This window comes from Colius striatus, chromosome Z (genome assembly GCF_028858725.1).
Source record: "Colius striatus isolate bColStr4 chromosome Z, bColStr4.1.hap1, whole genome shotgun sequence".
NCBI classification, from domain to species: Eukaryota; Metazoa; Chordata; class Aves; order Coliiformes; family Coliidae; genus Colius; species Colius striatus.
This window is the reverse complement of record NC_084790.1, coordinates 73,389,755-73,415,157: the sequence shown is the minus strand read 5'-3', so window position 1 is coordinate 73,415,157 and position 25,403 is coordinate 73,389,755. Positions and strand designations below refer to the sequence as shown.

At 42.1% G+C, this 25,403-nt stretch overlaps 1 protein-coding gene across 1 annotated transcript in view; it reads left to right on the top strand.

Annotated features, from left to right (window-relative positions):
- Window positions 1-7,142: 7,142 nt before the first annotated feature.
- Window positions 7,143-25,403, top strand: part of LOC104562009 (E3 ubiquitin-protein ligase MARCHF3) — an 87,492-nt gene continuing 69,231 nt past the window's right edge. Inside the window, exon 1 of the mRNA XM_062018559.1 lies at window positions 7,143-7,274. The gene's annotated coding sequence lies outside the window, so the exon portion shown is untranslated. The remainder of the gene's footprint in view (window positions 7,275-25,403) is intronic.

The window sequence follows — 25,403 nt, the reverse complement described above, 5'->3', positions numbered from 1 at the left end:
AGCAGAGATCCACCTGTAGCCTGGAGAGGACCCCACGCTGGAGTTGGGGGATGTGCAAAAGAGGCTGTGCTCTGGTGGGCACCTGGCATCCAGTCAGTGTCAGCCCACCACAGTGTTTCAAGTTTGTCAGTACATGTAAGATGTAGGTCTGTAAGAGACTTCCTTGGAGAAGTCTAGGAGTCTACCCTAAGTGCTGAAGGAAATGGAGAAGGGAATATTTCCTATCAGTTAAAAGAACACTTGATTAAAGACAGCACACTTTCACTGCACCAGAGTCATATCTATAGGACAATCACAGAATTTGATACAGCCACTACCAACACAAGAACACTGGTAGTTTATTTTTCTTTTAATCGATGAACATACATTGCACTTAAGGCTATTTTATCTACTACAGCAAACTTTGAATTCCTTAGTACTAGTCACAAGAAGAAAAGAGGGTAAATTAGAATTGAGATGAAAGAACTAAATCTGTAATGAAAATGGTAGTTATTGGTTCTAAACATGTCTTTCTGGATGCTACTGGTTTCAGAGTGAAAAAGGAAAGTAAGAAACCCTTGAGACTGTCTTTCAGAAATATCATGGCCCAAGATTTAGGACTTCTCCCTTGGACTCCAGTTGTGTTCGTAAAAAGACTCATGCTAACATATGGTCATTCACCCTGCTTATGGTTGCTTGTGGCCTAATTCTCCATCATTACCAATCCATTGAACAGAGAAAACGTATTTTTCTGATACTATGGGAACACTGTTTGGTCCCATGGGCTAGAGTTCTGTGGTAATCAAGTCCAGTCATTAGGTTTTCTGACAGAAAGGCATCACATTTCAGTTCTGCCTGCAACACAACTGCAAATCCATTTACTGTGTGGCAAGAATGCCATTTTACAAAGGGTTACTGCAGTTCTATTAGTACATCCCTGGCAGTGTAGAGATGAGAGGTAAACTGAGAGAATGCCTGAATTAAACATGTTTTCAGGAGGAGGAGAAAGACATTAAGGGAAACTCAACTGTTTTAAGTTCAGTAGTCTATAATAAGCACTGGAGAAGGTGTTGGTATTTTTAATCTACTTAGTAGATCTGTTTTACACAGAAACTAGAAACTAATCCCCACCTACTGAATTTGTGTTTGTTCTGCTGTAGTAATATTCAACCTTCTCTCATCACAAGGAATTCAAACAGGGACACTTGACAGATGTGTCTTCACAAAAGGGAGAATCCAGACATAGTGCCCAGTTAGAACAGCAAACTGAAATTCACTAGGATTCATTTTGGACTTTAGCTTTTGGACTATGGTTAAAGCCAGTTGATTTGCTGTGGTAATGTGAGTGGTTCCTATGTGGCCCCATCTTACAGTGTGTTTAGTGTTTGACAGATCATTTGTAACCCAATTCTAATATAGCTTGCAAGATGAAATATTTCTGACCGTGGGTGTTGAGAAATCAAAATTTTCTTCTTGTCCAATAACTTGAGTCCTTTCAGGAATGGGTCCGAAAGTATCTAAGAGTTCCCAGGAGAGAAAGTTGTGTCATGTGTATCGCAGAGAGCTTTAACTAAGTGTCACCTAACTATATTCTGCAATCGGAAACTTCAATTTCACAGCACTTCACATTCCTCAAAAGCTCTGCAGAAAGACAGTGGCATCAAGCAGGATGGATTTACTAGGTTTGCATGAACTAAAGAGAAACATCTCCTTAAACCTGTTTAAGGATTCTTATCAGCAATTCTGGTACCTGCTTGATCCAAAACTGAAATTACAGACAACTGTTACTTCTAAAGGAGAACCCTCATCCTGACTTTTAGTAATCAATTTATTCTTTTTGTGGCTGAAACTCCTCAGGAGTAAGTGGCAGAACCTGAATAACCCAATAAAGCATTAAGAGTGGTGCTTTACCTACATGAGAAAAAAAAAAAAGAGAGAGGAAAAAAAAAGGCAAAACTTCCAACTAGTCAAAATACTTGAATTGTGTGTTGCGGCATAACTGTGCCCTAACTGCAGTGCTTTTCATCACCATTGACAGAATAAAAGGACCCTAGAGACAAAAACTTTTACTTTGCCTGCAATTAATAATGCCACAGTCCAACTTTTAACTGTACCACAAGTTAATGTTAATAGGTCTGAATTACATCTGTATCAGCAAGCAAGTGGCATTTGCTTTCCTTCTGTAATCTGAGAGGGTTTCAGAGGGCTCAGGTTTTTCCTTACTGAGGTTTTGTAATAAGGGAACAGATATATAGCATTTGTCAACCATAGTTCAAGCGCTTTTCTAAAATACAGCATTATTATCTCAGAGATATGGAGGACAGAGGTTCATGTGGACTTGTACCATTTCGCAATATACATCACTGACAGAGGCTGGAATAGTCATCAGAGAGCAATTTGCCTTTGTTTTATTTTTAATGAGGTCTATTTGGGGAAGGAAAAAAAAAAAGAAGCTAAAAGCAAACTTCTTAATCATATAAGAAATAATGAATCCTTCATTCCTTATTCATTCAGACCATGAAGGATTTCTTCTGCAGCCAGTGCCAGATTTTTTTGCCCCTTTATTTTGTAAAGTGAATGTTAATGGGATTTTTGTAATAGCTCTTGTCTATGGTATAGCCTTTATCAGTGAGATGGAGTTTTTCCATTTGTTCTGGCTGCAGGTGTTAGTGGCATATAATGTAGAGAGAATGGGTTGCTGCTTCTTCCAGCTCTTCTTCTAGTGTGTGATCAAACTCAAGCCCATATTGTGCAGGCATCAACCTTATTTTCCTTGTCAATATAAGTAGCAGATTCAGGTATGTGGCAAAGGTTGTTGTAGACCCATGTGCAAGGAACAGGCCTGGACTCCAGGGTGAATGTTTTATGGTATGGAGAGATCGTTGCTAGCCACTCCTCTGCAAACACCAGTCTGTCCTTCCAAAGCCAAAACATGGAATATACTTCCAAAACCTTCCAGCAGTATCTGAGAAGATTACACTGTTCTACTCTTTTCAGGGAGCGGAAGCCCAATTTTCATCTGTTTGGACACAAAGATAGGAAGTGGAAACACATCAATATGGAATGTTGGTGGCACACCTCAGAGAAGGAGCTGTGCTGTAGTCATTTCCAGTTAAAAGCACCACAGAACAAGGTGATGAGGAAGAGGCTGACAGTTCATTTTGGTGCTACTGACAGTTTCTCATTGCAAAATTAGGTTGTGTCAAGATTGTGGTGCTGAAGATGTTATTCCCTTCTCTGTTACCTTCTCCGAGGAACACAAAATACTGAAGTAAAAACTCCAGGAGGCCACCTACTATTCTGAAGCCAGCAGCCCTGTTTGGTGGAATAATAAGGCAAAGACTATCTTCACATGTGAACACTGAGAGTTCACATCTTCTACATAGATAGACAGAGATGTACTTCAGCATCAGCTGACGTAATCAGCCTTAAAAATAGTCATGGGATTTTGTGATCATATGGACAAAATACTGTGTTAAATTCAAATTTTTAAAACTATTTACCTCAAATAGTTAACTAGACTTCTCATGACAAGCAGGTCTGCCACGTTCATTTCCCCAAAACAGGAAAGTACGTATCATACCTAAATGTGAGTTTTTCTTCTTTTTGAACAGAATAAATGCACCAAGCTCCTAGCACATGCATCTCTAATAAAATGTGTTAAAGTATTAAAACCAGAAGACATATGCCCCTGCTGAATATATATTTATGGAGACATATGCAACATTGTGGAAACTGGCAATTTACTCTTTTGACAGTGAATGTTGGCAGGAGTTCAAAGCTCCATAATGTGCTAACCCTGCAATGTAAAGAAACGAGCTCGCATACAAGATGAACTTATTTCCTATTTCTGGCCAATTAAAAAGCACATACAGAAAGTCCTGTCTTCTTCCAGCAACTATAAATAACAAATATCCACCAGGCTTACTTGCTTATATGTTCTACTTCTCCGACTCTTTATTTGTGTCCTTAAATTACACAGAGTACATAGAAGGGATTGTCTCATTTTGTTGAGTGTAGCACCCCTAGCACAGTGTCTTCCCATCCAAATTGGCCTGTAACACATAATCTCAGTTTCCCTCCTAGCTCCTCAAAGAAAGATGTTTTCATAAAATATGGTCCTCGTATTTACTGTATTTTTAATCTCTCTTATTAGCCTCTAACTCCTCAAAATAACAAAAAAATCTGTGCATAGGCTTAGCCAATTCCAAAAGTATTAAACTCCATTTCAGTCTTATGCATGCATTCATCTTTAATCACATGGCCATCTGCATTAACTAGGAGTGCAGCAACACATGGAAGTAAACAAAGCCACATGTGCAAGTGTTTGCAAGATCACAGCTTAATTTTTTTCTCAGTGAGAGCATCACATTCCAGTCAACTGTGGTCTGTACTGCACAAATATCTGATTTCTATTGAGTCCTGCTGGCAAGAAGGCTCTGTCCTGTTCTTCGGAAATTGCTAGACCTTGGAGGGCAGGAGGTTCTTGCAGGGCAGGTCAGGAGCCATGTGATACACCTGAACAGGAAAGTTTCAGCAATTAGAGAACTCAAACTAAGCACTGTCTCCCTTGGCAAAGACATGTTAAGAACAATAGAACCACCCACTGTCTTGTAGCATTTCAGGTAAAACTATAGTTCTTTATCTTCGGGTTATACGTGACACGTGTCCAGGATATCCAAAAGGTGAAATGAGTTCCTCCAGGAAACAAATACTCTCAGGTGTCTTTCTTGTCCAGGGAATGAACTGCAGGGGCTGATGGCATAACAGACTTTCCACGTTTTCCCATGTTGTTACCTTCTGGTGTGTACACTGTTGATCAAAACTATGCACAGGACATAAAATAAATCCGCCCAATTACACACACACAAATCTTACTGCAATGAAACAGCTTCCTGGGAAGAAGATGAAAGAACACCACATGACGTGCATTATTGGCATGCACCTAGATACTATGGTGATCAGAGCATATAAAACTCTCAGCTTTAATTCAGCATCTTACTATAGACCATACATTTTCAGGCTGTCTTCTAAAGAAATGAGACTTGGACCATATAATCATGTATCAGTCCATTTTTTTTCCTTCCCCTCTCCTCTTTCTGACTCCTTCCTAGGAATATTTAACCCAGAGACCAGTTCAACAAAGTGATCCAGCTGCAGGTTTTGGGGTTTTCTTTCAGTTATTATATTGCTACAAGTTTCCCAAAGATCTTCTCTTGGGAAGGTGACAGGAATCTCTCCATCTGTGTCCCCTAGTGGAGGAAAAGCATGTTAAACAAAGCCAGCACACGTTTTGGCTAGCTGTCTGCTCCCAAGCAAAGAGCAGTAGGGTAGCTCTGTACTGACTGTGACATTTAACATCTCTCATCCAGAAGGCAAATCACAGCAAATATGCCAAGAAGTCACACTGCTTTAGTGGAAGGAAGCTTTATGGGATAAGGGACATCAATCCACTCGTAACCAGGCTAACTAATTTTGCTTCTCACAGAACAGTCTGCTTAGTTGGAGACAGGTGCTTGAGAGCATCACTACAAAATTCAGATGCTTAAAGTCAAAAAAGTGGTCAGAAACCACATTTATACACATAGATTTGTGTGTGTAAAAGTCAAGGTGTGTCTTTAAACTTCTACTTCAATAAGAGGTGAGACAACAATTGCAACAAGGTCGCCACGGTGGCAAGGGTTGTTGCTGCAGACCACTTTGCATGGCTGGGTTCCAAATGATTTTATTAATGTTCCCACTCCAGTGAACATCTACATTTCTGCTTAATTCAACTCAACAGCCTCCTGCCAAGGTAGACTGATTCCATCCACCAGTGTTGGGCCCTCTTCTTGCATCTGAACACACAGGTTGCACCTGTATGCAGCTTCTGTTTCTTCCTGGAACAGCGCCTGTGTCTGAACACACACCTGGGTGCAAAGATAGGTAGCTTTTTTTTTTTTCCCTCTACTGAAGGGAAAAGAGACCAAAGACAAAACCCTCTACAAGATTAGGCTTCTAGCAAAACTGGAGCACATCCTGTTTTTTTAATATATCAACAGGACACAGCAATTTTACAGAAATATAGGAAAAGAGATACTATCTCATCCCTGCAATGTGCTTTTATTTTTGAACACAGAAAACAAGGCTGCTTGAGAAAGCCTATGAAATGGAGAACTGTAATTCGGCAAGCAACAATATTAGCCTCCAGGTTCCCTTTAGGTTATTCATTAGGAGCTGAGAGCTGACATTTTAGATGCAGCTTTAACTGAGTTTCAGCAACTTGGACGTTTTCAGTGGCATCACCGTGAGCGTCAAGGCACAGCAGGCTTGAGAAAAGCTTCCCTCGGACTACTGAGAAACGGATATTTTGAGATTTTAACTTCTTTGTGACAACTCATGAATTGCTTTTTCACGTCTGGGGAGATGGGGAAGGTTTTTAGTTGTTTGGGGTTTTATTAAATCTAGGCTTGGCGCTCTTTAACATCACGACGCACGGGCGCCTTTCGCTACCTGCCGGCTCCCGCGCAGCTCGGCGCCGGCCACCGGGCGCGTCCTCATGTTAACGAGGAAGCCAGGGCGGAGGAAGACCGGGCCTTTGTCTCGCCGTCGCCGCCACCCCGCGAGTGCGGAGCCGTGCCGTGCGGGGGCGGGCCTGGGAGCGCACCGCGCCGCCGCCGCCCGCGCGGGTCAGTGAGTTGTGAGAGGCGGCGGCGCCGCGCTGCAGCTCCCTCCCGCCGGGCTCCGGGCTGCGTGCCGGAGCGGGGGTGAGCGGGCGCGGGGCGGCCGCTCGGCGCGGCGGGGGCGAGCGGCTGCCGCTCGGGCTCCCCGGCCGCCTGGGAAGCACGTCCCGCGTTTGCAGGTGGCCGCGGCAAGTACCGGCGGCGAGAGGAAGGGGTCCGTCCCGCCGCGGGAGCGGGGTGTCGAGGCCGCGGGCCCGTACGTGGCGGTGGCGCCTCGGGGCGGGCAGCCGCGCCGCGGTCCGCGTGTCCGCCCGCGGATCAGCCGCGTCGCCCGGCGGCGCTCCCCGGGCGGAGGCCGCCGCGTCCCCACGCACGCCCCTGGCTTCCCGAGGGGCCGCCGCCGAGAGCCCGCCTGCGCCCCTGAACTTGGCGAGCGCTCGGGCTCACTCGCCGTCTTTTACAGCCCGTCTGTGGAAATACAGCGCGTCGGCAGCAGGGAAAGCATCTGTAGCCCCAGTAGAGGGAAAGGACGCGTCCCGTCCCCGCGAGCAGCGGGAGGAGGAGGAGATCGTGAGAGTCTGTCCGCGCGTGGCTTGATAGCAGCGAAGTCCTGTGGCCCGAGCCGAAGGCATGGTACGTGGGTCGCTCGTGGGCTGGCAGCCTCGGTTCGTGGCTTTTCTCAGTGTTTGTTTTGCAGTTTAGTTTGTGTTTTGGAAGGACAGTTGGGGGTCCAGATAAATGAAGTAAGTATAACCGGGCACATGCAAACACAAGTACAGCAATGAACTAGTACTTCTTTTTCCTTTTTTTGCTTCCCCTCTCCCCCCCCACCCTTTTTTTTTTTTTTTTGTACTGTAGCTGTTATTTAATTTTAACTCTGGCATTGAAAAACACACCAAAACCCCAACAGTAAAAATGTTAGAGCTAGATGAAGACTCCGTGAGCCAGAATTATCTTCAGGACTTTCCTGAGGCAGGGAAGGTAAGACAAGAAGCACATTTTCTTTCAGTCGAAGGGACTGTGACCATCCCTAGCCATTCTGAGATTCAGCCTTGGAGTTTCATACCCTTCTGCCCTTTTTTCTTTTCCTTTTGATAGCTAGGGATCATATGGCTCTTTGCAGATATAAGGGATTATGGAACTGCTCAGCAGTACCACCCACATATGTCATAGGACTTTTAACTTTCAATGTCAACAAATTTTTAAACTTAATTTTATCTCCGTGTTGCATTTGTCTTTGGATATGGGCTGTTGATAATGGATGCAGGAGATACGCTGAGTGACATCTCAGCTCTGTCTGTACAGAGTAATCTAGCCATTTCAAAGTCATGAAAACAGTGAAAGCTGAGGGTATTTATGTTAGAAATTACTTGTTTTGACAACGAAGTTTACAGCCCAGCCAATGCCCAATGAAAGAAACAGAAAAGCTCTCACTGATGATGACTCACGTCCCGTGGGCTTCAGAGGAGGCTGCCTGTGCACGGTGTTGGAAACTGTCTGGTGCTGATCCCCAGCGGAGTACTCCTGCACAGTCCCCACAGTTTGTAGAGGGAGGGGGATAAGGTGGAGAGCAGCAGCAGGCAACAGCTAGCGGGACTGTGGTTTGCTATATCAAAATGTATTTGCTGGTTTAAAATAGTCTAGGATATGCATTCTTTCAGGTTTTAAATGTCAGTGACCTGTAATTAATTGCTAATGATTTTGTCTGTTGATGTCTGTTAGTCTGGTGAAGCAGCGGACTTGCAACTTGTTGTTCTGTGTTAATGGCAGCTGTGACAGTATCTCAGGGCATATGGTGTCTGTTTTGAAAACTGCAGATGACGGAGTACTTGTGTGTGGTAGTTACAGGCTTACTCAGGTAATAGACTCATCTGGAACCATATAGATTAGCAGGTTCCCAGATTTCCCAGACAGAAAGGACCTTGTCTATTGTCTGTTCCAATCTCTTTATTATTATAGGCCACAGGATTTCACAAGTAAATTCTGCATGAAGCTCATAACTTCTGTGTGGTCTTCACTTGTCGATAAAGATAGGCTCCATCCACAGCAGGAGTTCAAACATGTTTAAAACTACTTAGTGGCTCACAGGCTTGAGCTCTGAATAGGTGAGTAATATCTACTGCTTCAAATATCTGTAATTAGGATGAGAGCTATTTTGGTCTATCAAAATACGACTTTGCATATAATGCTTATTAAAACGCATGGGGATAATTACAGTTCTTGTGGCATGTGTACTGGCAGAACCTTCCTCTGCTTTTTGCATGAGGATAAAACACTGAAGGAGCTCCTCAAAGTGACTTTGGACTTACTGTTGGAAAGTTCTGTACTGTTTCTAAGCTCTGGTGCAAAAATGACAGCCTGTTTTCTGCTGATTTCTTCTGCTCTCCTGAATTCATCTGTCATGTAACAGTCAGATTCTGGTGAGGCATTCTGCCTTACCCTACCACAGCTTTCTGCAGAAAGAGGAGGAGATGCTTTGGGTCCCATCTGGAATTCTCAGCCCTACATAGGGTTGGGAAGATGTACTGCCTCTGCTGTCCCATGGTGTGCTGATGGCCATTGTGTCTTCCCATTAGATGTGGCTTGTAAAATGGTTCCCACTAATTTTCCCCTTGGATGAACCTTGCTGTAGAGCATTCGGCAAAGTAACCAGAGTGATGTAACACCACATCTGTGTGGGCAAATAGTTAAGACTTTTGGAGCATGTCAGAATGGCATAGGACCCAAGAAGGGTCCTCAAAAAATATCACTGATAATAATAATAATAATAATAATAATAATAATAATAATAATAATAATAATAATAATAATAGCAGCACATTCTGTGTTGTAGCTGCAAGTTTTCTTCTAAAATTCCTCTTCCTACCACTGGTTAGCTGCAGGTGCTGTGAGTACTGACTTTCAGGACCCTGCCTGAAACCACTCCCAGCTGTCTGCAGTGGCTGGACAGCAGGGAGGAATGCAAATGTTTATTTTGCATCTTCTTTTGACACTACTGGAGTTGTGTTACTTTCAAATGTTTCTTAAGTGGTTAAAGATGAAGCTATATAATGCAGCCCTGTGGCAGAGTCCTGCCAAACGTATGATGCAGCTTAGCAGCAGGCTGTTGCAGAGGGCAGCCCTGTCTGTGGGAGAGCCCTGGCTGTGGCTGTGCTACACCTTTGGCTGCAGCACTAGGTAGAGATGGGCAAGCTCAGGGGCCAGCTGTGCTCTTACCATGGTCTTCACATGTGCTAATTTGTCTCCTGTATTACCAGGCTTAGGCTGTCTATGGTGCCTCAGCTGACCCCTGTAACTCTAGTTGTAATGTATACGTTCATAGCCTGCAGGGCTACATTGGAGAACATCAGAAGGAAAAGTAGGAGTGAAAGAGAAAACAAAGACAATGAGGAGGAGAGGAAATCTGGCACGTAGCTGCTGAAACATGTGGCTTGTCTGAGCGGAAAATCAACATATGTCCACTCTCTCTCTTACAACACCTTCCTGAATTCAAATAGAGTATTACTTGTTCCTTCTCTGCAGCAGCTACAAACTTTTTCAGAGAAATGTGTAATATTAGAAACTCCATCTTTATTTGGGAACACAACTAGCATATGCTTAGCTTGTTCTATGCAATTACATTTTTCACCATATCACTCAATGCAAGTTTTAGAAGGGTTGTTTTTGCCAAGCTTCTGAATGGATTCATCCTCAGACTGTCATTGATCAAATGACATATTAACCTAAAGATGACTCCAGCTAGCTAAAGTAAGCCCAGAAGAGCCACTGTAGGCATCCTTTGTTTAAAATAGATTACAGACCAAGGAAATGTACGTGAGACTATTACTAAGGTAGACACAGTGGATTTCTACTGTTGATGGGGGTGTCTTCCTTTCCTCCTGGAAGACAGCTGGAAGAAATATTGCTGCTGCTTGGAGCCACAGTCTTAAAGGGAGGAGAAATATTAATGGCACTGTGCAGGAAGGCTTGTCACAAAATCGAAGTACAGAAAATCACCAAAGTGATAATACAAAGTAGAACAGTTATCAAGGCATTCTCTCTGTACCCATATGTCATGTTCACTGTGTCTGTCCACTCAGTGCTGTGGTGTAGTTATTCCTTGGTTCCCTTAGTATGATACGCCCCTTCGCACAGCACTGTGTCTTACATCTCTCTTCCGATCCCTGAATCTGTTTTCACATGAGGATAAAATGAAGGGGAAAAAGCACTAGAATTTCCCACTTTGCTCTCAGTTAAGCTTAATGCAAGGCACTGTAGACCAAAATTAATTATTAATTCCAATTATATTTTGTGTCTTGGAGATATTGATGATATTTTCAATTCCAGATTGATGCTACTCCAATTTCCTTTTTTTCAATGCAGTAGCAAAGCCAGCAAAGCTCTTAAACACATCCCTATTTTTAAGTCTGCCAGCAGCCCCTTTGACTTAATTCAGTTGAATGGGCCAGGGTAGCCAAGGGCAATCGTTTAATATAAAATTCTCGCTAGCCTGATGGCAGTTTTAAGTCATTGTGGTTTTGTTGGGGTTTTGAGGGAGGAAGAGGGATGGAGAGAGAGAGAGGAAAGAGTTATTTCTTCCTGAAGATTAGTATGACTCTGCCACAGCTTTCCTGGGTAAACTCAATATGGGGATTCTTGTTATGATAAAAGTCCTAGTATCTTGATACTTGTTTCCATCTTGAAATTCTTTAATGGAAAACTGAAAAAAATCCCTTTGGAAGTGCCAGAATATTTTGGTTTGGCTTTTTTCTTGGGACATTCAAAACGCACCTGGATGAGTTCCTGTGTGACTTACTCTAGGTGGCCTGCTCTGGCAGGGGGGTTGGACTGCATGATCTTTCGAGGTTCCTTCCAACCCTTCTGTGATTCTGTGAAATATTTTGTTTCTGAACTTTGTGTTTGAGGTCAGCACAAATCCCAGCACGAATCCTTTTCAGCCCAACAACATTCCTTGGTCTTTTGGGTACCCTTGGCATCCCCTCTTAGTCAAGGTCCAAAGCAGGGCTGCGTTTCCCATGGGACACTGTGATCTTAGACATACTTACAGCTTGATTGCTCTCAGAAACAAAATGCTTAGTTTCAGATTAGGAACCAAGACAAAATGCTCAGCATTTTTGCCAGTGTAAGAATGTGGTATCCTGTGGGCAGACTTTAGGTTGAAAATCCTGTGTTTTTTATGTGAGACTCATGAATTCAAAATAGTTGTACCAAACCTTGTTCCTCTTGAAAAATCTGAGAAACAGCATTTTAAGAATGGTTGGAAAATGGTAACATCCACACAAAACTTAATTGTAACAAAACCACATATTAAGTCTGTCTCAGACAGGTCTGTAGTAGAGCTATGTCCCTGGCCTTGGCATTCTAGGATCCTTCCACACTTCCGTCATCTTTTTTTGTGCCTTGAGCTCTTGCAATTTTCTCTTTTTCCATTTTGCTGGCATTTGCCTTACACTTTTTCCTTCCTTACTTGCCTTCCCCTTCTAAAATGTAGGTGGTAGAACCAGTATATTTGCCAACATCATCATTATGTTTTTTTGTTTGCCTTTTCTCTGCTCGGTGTCAGCCTGTGTATTCTGAACAAGTCAGGACAAGGATTTTGGTCACCCTTCTTTCTTTGTATAGTGCCTGGTACAGTAGGTCCTTGCACTTGGACACCAGAGTGTACTACATGCTGTATGAATCATGAGTATGTCAGGGAGATGAGTAAAGGAGATAAACATCACATTCCATGTGTGTTTTCTATATCTTCTCTCATTTAGAATTTGTTTTGAATTGCGTCCCCTTCTCAGCAGTGTGCTTTAAATGAAGAACAAACAAACATTATATGGAGAAACAGCAAATGCAGAGCATGTTGTGCTTGGGACTATTAAGTCATACAGAAAGATTTTCGGTGCCCAAGACGTTTGTACTTGTAAGATGTGAAATAGGAGTCAAACAATTTGGCTAAGCATTGTGGACTGGTGGATGTCCTTTCTACACTGCAACAGAGATGGGCTTCTGAGTGTGGGAAACGGTCTTCTTGAGCTGCTTGTGTGGGGAATGTCTTCCCCCACTGTAGGGAAATATACAGAGGGTACGAGCTGATGGAGAAACTGAAGATACTCATACTATGAGAGCAGATTAGCAGACCCTGCAGACACGCTTGTCTTGCTGTAGTGGAGCCAGTCCTGAAACTTTGTGGGAATTTCAGCAGGGGGATGTGCCAGACTTCAGTGCCATGCATGCAGTATTGGTGGATAAGGCAACTAACAACCTGTCTACCGAAGCTTTACGAGCCTTGCCATTTGCAGTTAGCTACAGGAAGCAGGACTGGGAGGTGACAGCCTCAAAGCTCCTCTGTAGGTGTCACTCAGCACTACAAAGAGCAGCTATTTAACAGAGTTCAACAAGCTTGGGCCCTGGGTTGGTTTTAGGCTGGAAGCAACTGCAGTGTGTACATGAGCTTTTGAATTACTTCTCAGGCCAGCTAGATTTTTATCTGAACAGGAGTGGAATAGTGTTTATTTGCTGGTGGAAACCACAGCTCACTTAAGGTCTTCTGCAAATCCAGTGTGCTTCTTCAAATCCACTGTACCTGTAAGACTAATTGGTATTGGATGCATCCTGAGGTACAGGCAGGCATCGACTCACTCTCCCATGCTTAGAGCAGTAGAGACAAGCTAGCTCTATTTCAGATGCTGTATAGCTGTGCTAGCATGCAACCCAGCCCCATCTAATGGGTCCTCAAGGGACGTTTAAGGAGATTTTTGCAGATAGGGGAAAAATTGTTCTGCCTCTACTTCAGTCTGCATTAGAGTTATTACCTCATATCCACCCACATGCCAAAAACCAGTCATACAGTTCTGGCTTGGCTGAGAGTATTAGGTAGATTGAAGTTCCTCTTTGCCTGCAAAAGCTTGTGTAGACTTACCGTTCTTTGGCATCATCACTGGTGCGGTGTCCCACACTGACCCCAGGCTGGAGGTTTTCTGGGCTCCAGCAGCACCAATATGACAAGCAGGTACACACAGGCCTGCAAAGATCAGTCTGTAGCTGTGAGATGCAGAGAGCAGTTACCCTTTGGAGGGCATGAAACCCTGCTAACTCTGATAACATGCATGAGTGCATCTGGCTGGTCTAACAAAATGTGCAATAAAGGGATGGTGCAGAAAGACAGCCTTGGCCATCACCAAAGAAAAGTGACCATTTTAACAATGACTAAAGTGTTCACATCCCAGATCTATAAAACAAGATCCAGGGCATGCCCAGCAACATGTGCATATGGACACAACTCTGAAACACATAGACAGTGTTACAGTTGTCACAGCAGCCAAAAAGTGTTTGGAGAAGGTTCCCCTGCACAGATATGCAAGCTGGTGTGTCTCTTGCACCTGGGGCAACAAGACTAGACAAAGCCATAAGGTTTTTTCTGGGCTCTGCTGCAGCACATGTAATTTGTTCTGTTCTTACACTTTTTGTTGGCTTATTTCACTCTGTTATTGTTACTTTGCTGCTGCCAGCCAGATTGTTATAAGCTGATTTTTTTAAAAACAGGCCACAGTTGTGTAAAATGTTATCTGGTAAATGGGTGCTGTAACACATTCCTATCTAACAGCAACGTATTTGTAATGTTTTCTTCTGAGAAGTGCTGATTACTAGTATGTGTGTCCTGAACAACCATCTCTCTCTTCTAGTTGTCACTCGGTTCGATTTCCATATACCACAGATAATCACTAACAATACCAAACTTATTTCTGCTGTTGAAATGCAGTGTTTGACAACACAATTTCTCAAAATAAACAGAAAGGATGAAAGGTCTATTTATAAAAGAGATTATAGTGAAAAAAATTGTAAATTATACGGACTGACAAAACAAGGAAAGAAACGAGGGCAAAAATATCTACAGTTTGTCAGTCTTTAAATTCAGTATTTCCATAAATGGTGGTTATGAGCAAATTTGTCCCAGGTAGCTGCTATGTGGAAATATGCATGAATAGCTGTAAGTCTTTTGGGTTCATTTCTAATGTTCCTCTGTTTTATCATAGAGTCATGTTCAGGCCTGAACATGGAAGCTTAAGATATTGGTATTAATCTTTGTTTCAAGAAACTAAACCTATTTTTTGCAAGTGGAAATTGTTCTTCTGGGAACATTGTTCTTCTAGGCATGCAAATTTGGTGTTTTACCCCTTTGTTCTACAATATCTCGGAAACTGAAAACACTTTTTGTGACAGAATAGCAAATGTATTTTTCCAGATCTTGACAAGTGGAGTATTTCTGATTCTCCTCGAGTTCTTGTGTATGCTGCCAAAAATGATTGTATGCATTTCTTACCATGTCTGTCAGAACAATTTAAGGAACATCATCTTTTTGAAAACAAGAGCAGATTGTCTTAACCACAGATACTTTTGTGTAAGGAAAATTTCTTGCTTACAACAATTTATTTTTTGTCCAGCTATCACACCAGAACCAGTTTAACCAAAGAATCATAGAATGGTAGCGTTTGGAAGGGACCTTTAGAGATCATCTAGTCCAACCCCCCTGCAGAAGCAGGTTCACCTAGATCGGGTCACAAAGAAACATGTCCAGGCGGGTCTTGAAGACCTCCAAGGAAGGAGACTCCACAGCTCCTCTGGGCAGCCTGAACAGTTCCCTCACCTGAACAGTGAAATAGTTTTTTCTTCTGTTTAAATGGAACTTTTTCTGTTCCAGCTTCATCCCATTACCCCTTGTCCTATTGCTAGCTACTAAAGAAAAAAAGGGACACCCACCATTTAGATATTTGTCAATATTAATAAGATCTCCCCTCAGTCTCCTCTTCTCTAGACTAAACAGCTCCAGTTCCCGCAGCCTTTCCTCATATGAAAGATGTTCCATACCCCTGATCATCTTGGTGACTCTGCGCTGGACTCTCTCCAGCACTTCCCTGTCCCTCTTGAGCTGAGGAGCCCAGAACTGGACACAGGACTCCAGATGAGGCCTCGCCAGGCCAGAGTAGAGGGGGAGAAGAACCTCCCTTGACCTGCTGGCCACAGTCTTCTTGATGCATCCCAGGCTGTCATTGACCTTCTTGGCCACCAGGGCACATTGCTGGCTCATGTTTAACTTATTATCAATCAGGACTCCCAGGTCTCTCTGCAGAGCTGCTCCCCAGCAGGTCAATCGCCCACCTGTGGTGGTGCATGGGGTTGTTCCTTCCCAGATGCAGGACTCTGCACTTGTCCTTGTAGAACCTCATGAGGTTCCTCTCTGCCCAACTCTCAAGCCAGTCAAGAGCCCGCTGAATGGCAGCACAGCCTCTGGGGAATCAGCCAATCCTCCCAGTTTGGTGTCATCAGCCAACTTGCTGAGGGTACACTCTGTCCCCTCATCCAGGTCGTTGATGAAGATGTTGAGCAAGACGCAAGTTATTTTAAAAGTGTATGTTAAGATGAGATGGCACTTTTTTCTCTTATCTCCAGTAACAGGACAAGGGGCAATGGACAAAAGCTCAAACACAAAAAGTCCCTTCCAACTCTTGAGGTTCTGTGATTCTGTGAATGTGTGTGTGTGTGCTGGCAGCAGTGGCATGTGAGGTACAGGTTTGTTACTGGTTCATAATGAAGTAGTCCTTTCTCAGGTTGCTTAGGGCCCATGAATCAAAGCTAGCAAAAAACCCAAATATTGAGTAGGCTTCACCAGATAAGTAATCATTGTAGCTTCAACAAGTCTTCAGAAAGGTAATTTGCATTCAAACAGGTATCTACAGTTCTTCAAATACCCCTGATAAAAAGTATTAGTATTTAATGTAGTCTTTTAATCCCAGTGATTAATTAAAATTACTTTTTAATCTCTTCATTTTGGTTTCCAGAACTGTATCTGTTCCTTTTCTTTGCGCATCTGTCCCTTGGGATTCAATTTTGCTGTCAGTACTTCCAGTGACTGTACTAGGAAGTTTGCTTTCGTGCAGCCGTGGCTAAGGTACACTGCAGAAGCAATTTTAAGACAAGTCTGAACATTGTGAGCACAATGTGCTTTATCAGAAACACGTGAAATTTGCAATTCTTTGGTCTCTGTGAGGGAATATATTAACAGAGTTCTCATCATCTTTATACTGTGCTTGCTCAAGTCTTAGCTTTGTGTTAAGAGCTCTTGCAAAGACATTCCATAAAATTGAATGGAGATTAAAACTAATTGGTTTCTGTGTAAGCCACTGTAAAAATTTGAATAATAAGTTGAAGAAATTGTGGGGTTTTCCCTGCTGTTGGAAAACTTTGTCACAAAGGAGTTATTTTCCTCTCCCATTCTACAAGACTGTTCATAATGGCAAAGATAATTCAATCTATGTTTTTTTTAAATGGTAAACAATGGAAATAAGAAGTGGTGTGATTTTTGAGCATTGCTTATATCCCCAAAGTTTCAATGATGCAAAAGTAAATTACAAGAGCACTTCCAGTATCTCAGTGGAAGATTTTGCCGATAATAGTCGTAGTGGGTTTCTGGCCAAGAGGTTTTCAGGTTTCAGATCTGAGCTTTAAGCTTTGAAAATCGCATGTAAAAACTAAACAAGGAGGTTACTCAGTAATGTAACACAAGACAGAAGACAGACCAATGCATCTTGTCACCCATGCTGTTGTCCGTTGTGCGCGTCTGAAAGTCTGCATGGACTGAATTGCTTTTTTTCAGTCACTCCTCATCTCTCCAGACATCTCAGTTCCACAGTGAGGAAAAAAAAAAGAATTGTGTGGTTTTGTCTGCTGCTAACCAACTCTGTACAGCAGAATCTTCTTTGGGTTTTCTCCGATTTACAGGGTTTTCATTTCTGCCTCTGCTTCCTTGTGAAATAGCTGAAGCTTAGTATTCCAGTCTGCAAATACATTTAGAAGGGATTAGTTAGTGGATGGAAGTCAAGACATTATTTAAATGCATATCCTTATAATCTGAAATAATTCTAATGCCTCTATTAACAATAGTTTTTAATTTAATCTACTAATTATGAAAAGAATGTGATACGATTTTAACGGGAAAAGTACTTAGATCAAATCATATAAAACTTATGTAGATACTTTTACTTAATTTTTTTTCTTTAATTGTACTTAACTTTTTTTTTTCTTTAAGAAGTATGAATCACTTAAAGTTCTTGCTAAATAATATTTTTATATTTAATTTTCACAGTGTATAAGAAATTGACCTGTGATCCAGAAAAGTGAGAGGCAAGAGATCCATACTTTCACAGATCCATGTGAATTCTCAACCTTTCATAGGAGAATCTCCAAGATTCTACAGGAAAGTAAAAGAACACAACTCAGTTTATCTTTAAAAATTGTAATTATTGAAAGGAAAAAAAGAAAATAGACAACAAGTGTGATATTAACTTAAGCAGAATTTTGTAGCAGAATCTTTACTGCTTCCTGTCTGCTCACAGGAGTACATTTGCTGGTGCCAGACTGAGACTGGCTTTGGTTACTGACAGGAACTGTCCCCTCATGCTAGATAAAAGCATCTGAATGTATGCCCAAAAAGCTTGGGGCTATTTGGATGGGTAGATAGAGTCATGCAGTGATGATTGAATTTGAATCTGTTACGAGAGACTGTACTCATTCACTCACTGAAAGTCCTGAGCAGAAATGTCCTAAGCTTATAAATACAGAGTACACCATGGAGATGGCTGCTGCAGAAATTTCTAGGCTCACAATTTCATGTACAGCAGTTCTCTGGATTAAACACCTTTAACTTCAGGCGACAAAATTCAAATCAGTGTATTTTGAAAGTAGCATTCAGAGGGCATTCTTCTTGTTGGGGAGCTTTTAACAGCATGTGATCCTTTAATTGAAGTTTCAAATCCATAATTTTTGTCAGGTCTGTAGGCGTGATCTGGAATTCTCTTCCTCCTCAAACAAGGTGTAGGACTGCTTGAGGGAGTTTGAGGTTTGACAGAAACTGTAAGCACGTCTGTGGCTGGCCTGCCAGCTGCAGTAGGGTGGTACTGTGCTACCTTGTTATGCTTCTCATATTTGTACTGCATCTGGCTGCGGCAGAGATAACTTTGTTCATAGCAGCCCTCAACATGCTCCGTTTGGGTCTGTGGCTAGGATGATGGTGTCAAGACTTTTGCTCCCTACTACAGTGAGCAGGTCATAGGTTTTAGGGGAACAGCTGACTTGGACTGGCCAAAAGGTTTTCCATACCATAGAGTCTTATGCCCAGCAACAAAACGTGGGGCAAGGGTAAATGGAGTGGGGATGTTGTCCTTCGAGGTGGACGTTGCTGGGCATCCATCTGCCTGTGGGAAAGGGCAACTGACTGCCTTTGAATCACTTCTTTTGTTCCCCAGTTCCTCATTTCTTCACCTTCATAAACTGTCTTTATGTTTACCCGTGAGTTTTCTTGGTTTTGTTCTTCATGTCCTCTCTGTGGTCCCACTGGGGGCAGGTGGGGTGGGGAGTGAGCAAAGCTACCTAAGTGCTTGGCTCCTGGGCAAGGTTAGCACACCACCATCCTGTACAAAGGAGATGAGGACTAGAGCATTGGACTGATAATGGGATTGGTCTCCCAGGAGGTGCCACTGTCTTTCATTGCTTTTCTTAATGGGACAGAAAGCACTATGGACAATAATTTGATTGAGGTAAGGTAGAAGGCTTGTAGTTCCTCTTTAAATACAGACGTGAAAGTCATTAGCTGGGGGATGGGATTAACATGGGGATTTTTTGAGTTCTATCCTGTGATCCAGTGCAGTCTAGGATCTTGTGGACCTCAGCAGCACCTGGGAGCCAACATGGGAGGCACAACAAAACATTTATTTTCTTTGCTTTAAGTACTACAGCAAACACAAGCTAAAACCTGTTTCTATTTGTGAAGTGAGGTAATAGATAAGTAGTTAAACAGAGAAGTTAACTTTAATGCTGTCCTCTGTAGTGTAAATATGCCTTTCCTAATGAGGAATAACTAATCTCTCCCTTTTGTGTATACTGCAGTCACACTTATTATTTACGAATGAACCAGCAATTCTGAATAACTGTAGCTATCTAATCAACTACTTTTTTTATTTCCTTGTGACAAATTCCTCAGAAGGCAAAAAAGAGAGCCTTAAATTGCATACTTAATATGAGGCTGCAATGAGAGAGTGACTTATTGGATTGGTGGCTTGTGCTGCATTAGTGATCTCTAGCCACATTAGTGCCTTAATTTTCACCCTGTTTTTCAGTGGGAAATTTTGCTGTAGCTGATTTGGTTGCTTTGACCTCCTAAAGCATTTGTCATTGTCCCCAGTCCTAAAGAAAGAGTCACTATTGTTAGCCAGAGGCATTTCATGCTGAAAAATTTGTGCAACAGTAGGTGAAGATGTCAAAGTAGGAAAACTAGTTAAAAATTATTGAATAGGCTCTGCTTCCTCAGATAAGGGAAGGCTAAGAAGTTGAATCTTTTAATTCAAGAATATTCTAAACCAAGAGATAACAGTTTGGTTGGATCATGTGGAATGAATCCCTGAACTTAGCTTTCTGACATTATTATCACCAAAGCCTAATGTAAATCAGTCCATTTAAAACCAAGCTCTTAATGCATTTTCTAGGCAACTCTTGCTCTTTGGTCCCCCTGCTTCGTTGAATGACACAGATCGTCCGTGTCAGATTAACATGAGTCTCTTTGACTCTCTCTGGACATCCCACTGTCTTCTCTGTTTAACAGACAGTTGTCTTTCTTTTTCCCTTGGCTCTGTAGATATGTCAGAACTCAAGGATAGTCCTAATTTCCTTTGAAAGAAAACTTTGTCTGCAGGCAGGAAGGGTACTCTGAGGGATGCTGCAGGGTGACTGGCCAGTGTAGATAGACTGTGGATCATACCTGTTTCACCATCAGGATGTGTTAGTGCCTGCACAAAGACTAAACGTGCAGAGCACAGGAAAGAGCAGTTCTGCCTTGCTCTGCAGACATAGTTTGTTTTCAGTACTTTATGTTCCTGTTGCTTGCCTTCCACCATCTTTTTTTAGATGACCCCTACAATTGTCACTGAAGAGTAACAATTAAACCTATCTCTCTTAGCATTTATCCCTCTGTTATTTCTTTGTTAGCCCATCCTTCTGAGGCTTTCGGAATGAGGGTCTCTTAAAAACTTGAGCACAAAAAAATTAGACTGCTTATCTTTTCCCTTGTATGTGAATTTAGATATTGTTTTTGCTTCTCCTTGTTCTCTGTCTAGCTTGGTGGGTCTGACAATTGTACTCTAATCTCCTGCTTAATTGTACTGCATATGGAGAACAATGTGTTTAATTTTTGTTCTGTGTTATCTATGACTGTTAATTTTCTCTCTGACCCTATCCTTTAGGCAATTAACTGTAGATTGTGCTTAACCTTGTTCTTCCCAGTGGCCACAGTAGTCCTTGACATGGATTTGTTACCTGCTCTTTGAATGCCTCTCTGGAACCAAATTAAAGTAATCTTCAAAGTCCCACATAACTTTACCTCCTTGATACCTGTCTTTAGTATATTACAGCCACTTCGATCATCTGTTTTACCGTTCAGACCTGCTGCATTACAGTGTTTTACTGATTCTCTTACTATCATGTCTGTGCTTTCATTTGTGCTCCCATATGTGGGAAGCTGCTCATGACTTTGTTTTCAGAAGGTTCTTGAATTTCGTCTTCCAGGGTCCTCTGGAAGACAAATGCCTACCACGATGCCTAGAGGAAAACTTGCTGACAGACAGTGACACATAAAGGGTAATTGCAAATAGTTTCTATGTAACTGCTGGATCAAGGGAGTGAAGGAGATGACCTCCAGAGGTCTATTCAAACCTCAATCCTTCTGTGTTTCAGTGATTAGAAGAGCTGTCCTCAACTACTTGTCCAGCACTTCTCAACATTAGCTATATATGATTAGAGCTAACAGTCCATTTTAGTTAAACAAGAGCCCCATCTTGTAAATAATCACCCTAGCACTTTTAAAGGTGAATTATCTACATGTGAGCACGTTTTACCCAAAGAACTTTCCTTATTCTCTAATTTATGCTTTGTTGTTTTTTTTCTATTTGGATTAGAAATGCTCTAGAGCAAGGAGTTTTACTGTTTTTCCAGGTTTGAGTGTTTTTCATATCTTAGCACAACCATTAAAAAGCAAGCAGCAAATCATCTTTGACTGTAAGGCCACTGTCAATACAGACTAAGCAGCTGTGGCATTCCAGAGGATTTTTGATGTAATTTTCTGTGTGGTGTCCTTGTTATCATATGCTGCCAGATTCCAGAAAGCCAAAACAAAACTACAACTTGAGACCTAGTCGAGGCTGCAGGCCTGCACGTGTACTGTTACCCATCATGCTGTCAGATAACAAACTACTTGAGACCATTTGATTATTTTTAGGCTCTAACTTCATGTATTATCAATCTAACTGAGACTGATGCACACTTCTGCAAGTAGTAGTTTCCTCTTGCTGTCTAGACATTTGGAAAGTCACTGACAAAAAGGTGGATGTGTTTTGGGAAGAGCAATTTAATTTAGTATATGTCCTACCTTAGGTGCCTAGTGTTTTGAGTGGGAAAAACCGTGACATCTTGATTAACCTGAAAAAAGGATAACTGAATTCTCTCTGAGCTGCTCACTAGTCCCTTTAATATTCAAGATGGTTAAGCAGCAGCCTACAACAACAAAAGCATTGCTGATTGTGTTCAGTAACTGTACTGCAAAAGGCTGAGAATAGTTAAAGTTTGTTCACTGGGCAAGTTCAGAGCTCGATGATGTCTTATGGGTGATCAACTGTAGCATGATTATCTCTATATTCTCTATGGATTCTGTAGAATATATATATACTGATCTGTAAAGAGGTGAGCACACTTTTTCTGCTTTCGCTTGCTAACTATAATAAAAAAGTAAATAGTATCTATTTCTCCTCCTTTCTGTGCTCACCAATAATACTAAAACCAACTTCAACCTGATGCTGTTTTTGACTAGATTAATTTTTGAAGGGGAACACTTGTAACACTTTTGAAAAAAAAATTAGTACTTGTTTTAGGATTTAGTATTTTTCAGTCACAGGACTAATGCTCAAGAATATTTCCAGTACCCCTTGACTTTCTTTTGAACTGTATATCCCAGACAATTTCTGGAGCTGTGCCTTTATCAGAGCATAATCACTGTTGTGAAGCAGAAATCAAGGGGTTTCTAAGCATCTGTAAATAAGGCAGAAAAATGTGTTCTTTCATCTTTCCTAAGCAGTTTGCAATGGAGTCATAGGTGAAAAATCTGTAAGATTAATTTCAGCAACAAACCTTTTCTGAGGCATACTTGCAGCTGCATAAAGACTCATTTGTGGCCAGAGTTACATTGAATTTACTGTCACAGCAGCTGCAAGTTGCTAGTGACTTCAGAAGTCATGCCTAGGTGTTGGTACGACTCTGAAGTTGTACCAGGTAAGCTGATTTACTTCTAGTAGCCTCATATGTTGGTAGATTATTATTTGTTTTGTCAGTGATAACCAAACACTAGATTTTCCTAATGATAGCTAAAAGGAACAGTGAGTTGTCTTTCTCTAGGTTTGAATTTTACTTTCCTATGGCAAAGCAGTTGCACAGTTCATTCTGTTTCAAGGTTACTTCACTATTCTACATACATTCAAGGCTTCACTTCATAAAGGAGTTAGGAAAGGTCATTAACAAGGACAGAATAGAGTGTCTTGATTTTTTAAACTTTGCCAGCCCTTGGTTTGTTTCATAGTCTTACAAATGTATTCTCCTTTCAAAAAAAAGCACCTTGTGTATTTTTGTTTTTTCCTGAATTCTATTTTGGCTTTGTAATTGACGAGTTACTGGAAGATTACTACCATTTCATTATCTTCCTTGTCTCTCTCTATCTGCTTTGCTTTGTTACCAGTAACTTTCTCTGCTGCTTCTCCTTATCTTCCTCTGCTATCCTTGGTGATCGTCCCCATCCACACCCTTCAGGGCTTCAGCTGCTACCAGCATCTCTCATTTCTCATTCCAGTAGTTCATGTTGGCCAGACAAGCACTAGAGTGAAAGGCTGACTGCAGAGCCTTTGCAGTGCATTTTTCTTGCTGACAAAGAGGTTCTCATGACACTCACCTTTAATGTCAACTGCATGTACAATAAATAACTGGCAATAGCACTGTGATCTTAACATCTTAGACTCTCATAACTGGTGTTCTGTAGCAGTATACAAAGGCTGCTAAATTACACCCAGAAAAATAAATAAATGCAAGTTGAAGGGGCTTATCATTCTTCTCTTTTGTTTAGCTGAAATGAGACAAAAAGTTTTTGGAGGCTGAGGGAAATCTGACAGTGAATATCCAAGGTAGCTGGTGCTCAGGGTCTGCCTCTTTAAGAACTCAAGATGCTCACAAAGGGTATTGATGCGGTTTTTGGTTTTGACATGCACAGCCTGTGAGAACAGACTGGCAAGATAAAAACCTACTCTGGAACATTTCAATGAGCAAACCTTTGGGTTTTTTGTAGTATATGCTGCATCTCATCCTATCAGAAACAGTCCAGTATGCAGAATTTATTTCATTACCTACAGGGGGAAAAAATTGTCCTCTGTAGCTATCTGCTTCTGATAAAATCCAGTTATGGATCTGTGGACCCTTCCAGACTGAGGAGTAGAAACGTAAACACAATGCTTACTTCATTTAGCATGGTCATGTATCCAGGCTACGGTCCATAAACAACTCACTATTATGTATGTAAAACTCTAGCCATCTGCAGTAGATCTGTTTATGGTAACAAGAGATAGGATTGTCATCACAGAGTAGGGATCTTGTCAGATAGAGAGGAAGCCTGTAGATAAAGGAAAGCTCTCCTGGTTGGCCTGCTTTTTGTCAGGAGGGACACGTTCCTGGATAGGTGCTTGATATAACACCTCTTTACTTTTTTCTTGAAGTAAGGAATGTTACAGATAAAGAAGCAATGAGATACTCTCTTCTCTAAGGCTGTCATGAGCCTACACTGAAACCTTATATGGGAGGATGAGGTTTAATTATTTCCTCTCAACACGTGTGCAAGCTGAACTTTAGAGAGATACACTATTAAGTTCATGATCCCCTTGGAAGACTGATGCAGTATTGGTTAGATGGTTGAGTCCAACGAGTTGTGGTCAATGGAGTTAAACCCAGTTGGTGGCTGTTCATTAGTAGTGTCCCCCAGGCCACTCCTGCTTAACATGTTTATTAATGATCTGGATGAGGGGATGGAGTGTACCCTTAGTAAGTTTGCAGATGACACCAAGTTGGGTGGAAGTGTCGGTCTGCTTGAGGCTAGGGAAGATTTACAGAGAGATCTGGATAGGCTGGATGGCTGGGCCAAGGCCAATGCCATCAGTTTCAATAAGGCCAAGTGCTGGGTCCTGCACTTGGGCCACAACAACCCCCAGCAGTGCTACAGGCTTGGGGAGGAGTGACTGGAAAGCTGCCAGGCAGAGAGGGACCTGGTAGTGTTTGTTGGCAGCAGCTGAACATGAGCCAGCAGTGTGCCCAGGTGGCCAAGAAGGCCAATGGCATCCTGGCCTGCATCAGGAACAGTGCTGTCAGCAGGAGCAGGGAGGTGATCATATCCCTGCACTCAGCTTTGGTGAGGCCACACCTCAAATATTGTGTCCAGTTTTGGGCCCCTCTCTACAAGAAGGACATGGAGGTGCTGGAGAGGATGCAGAGATGGGCTACCAAGCTAGTAAAGGATTTGGAGCATGTCTCCCGTGAGGAACAGCTGAGGAATCTGGGGCTGTTTAGCCCAGAGAAAAAAAGGCTCAAGGGCGATCTTATGGCTCTCTAAAACTACCTGAAAGGAAGTTGTAGTGAGGTGGGGGT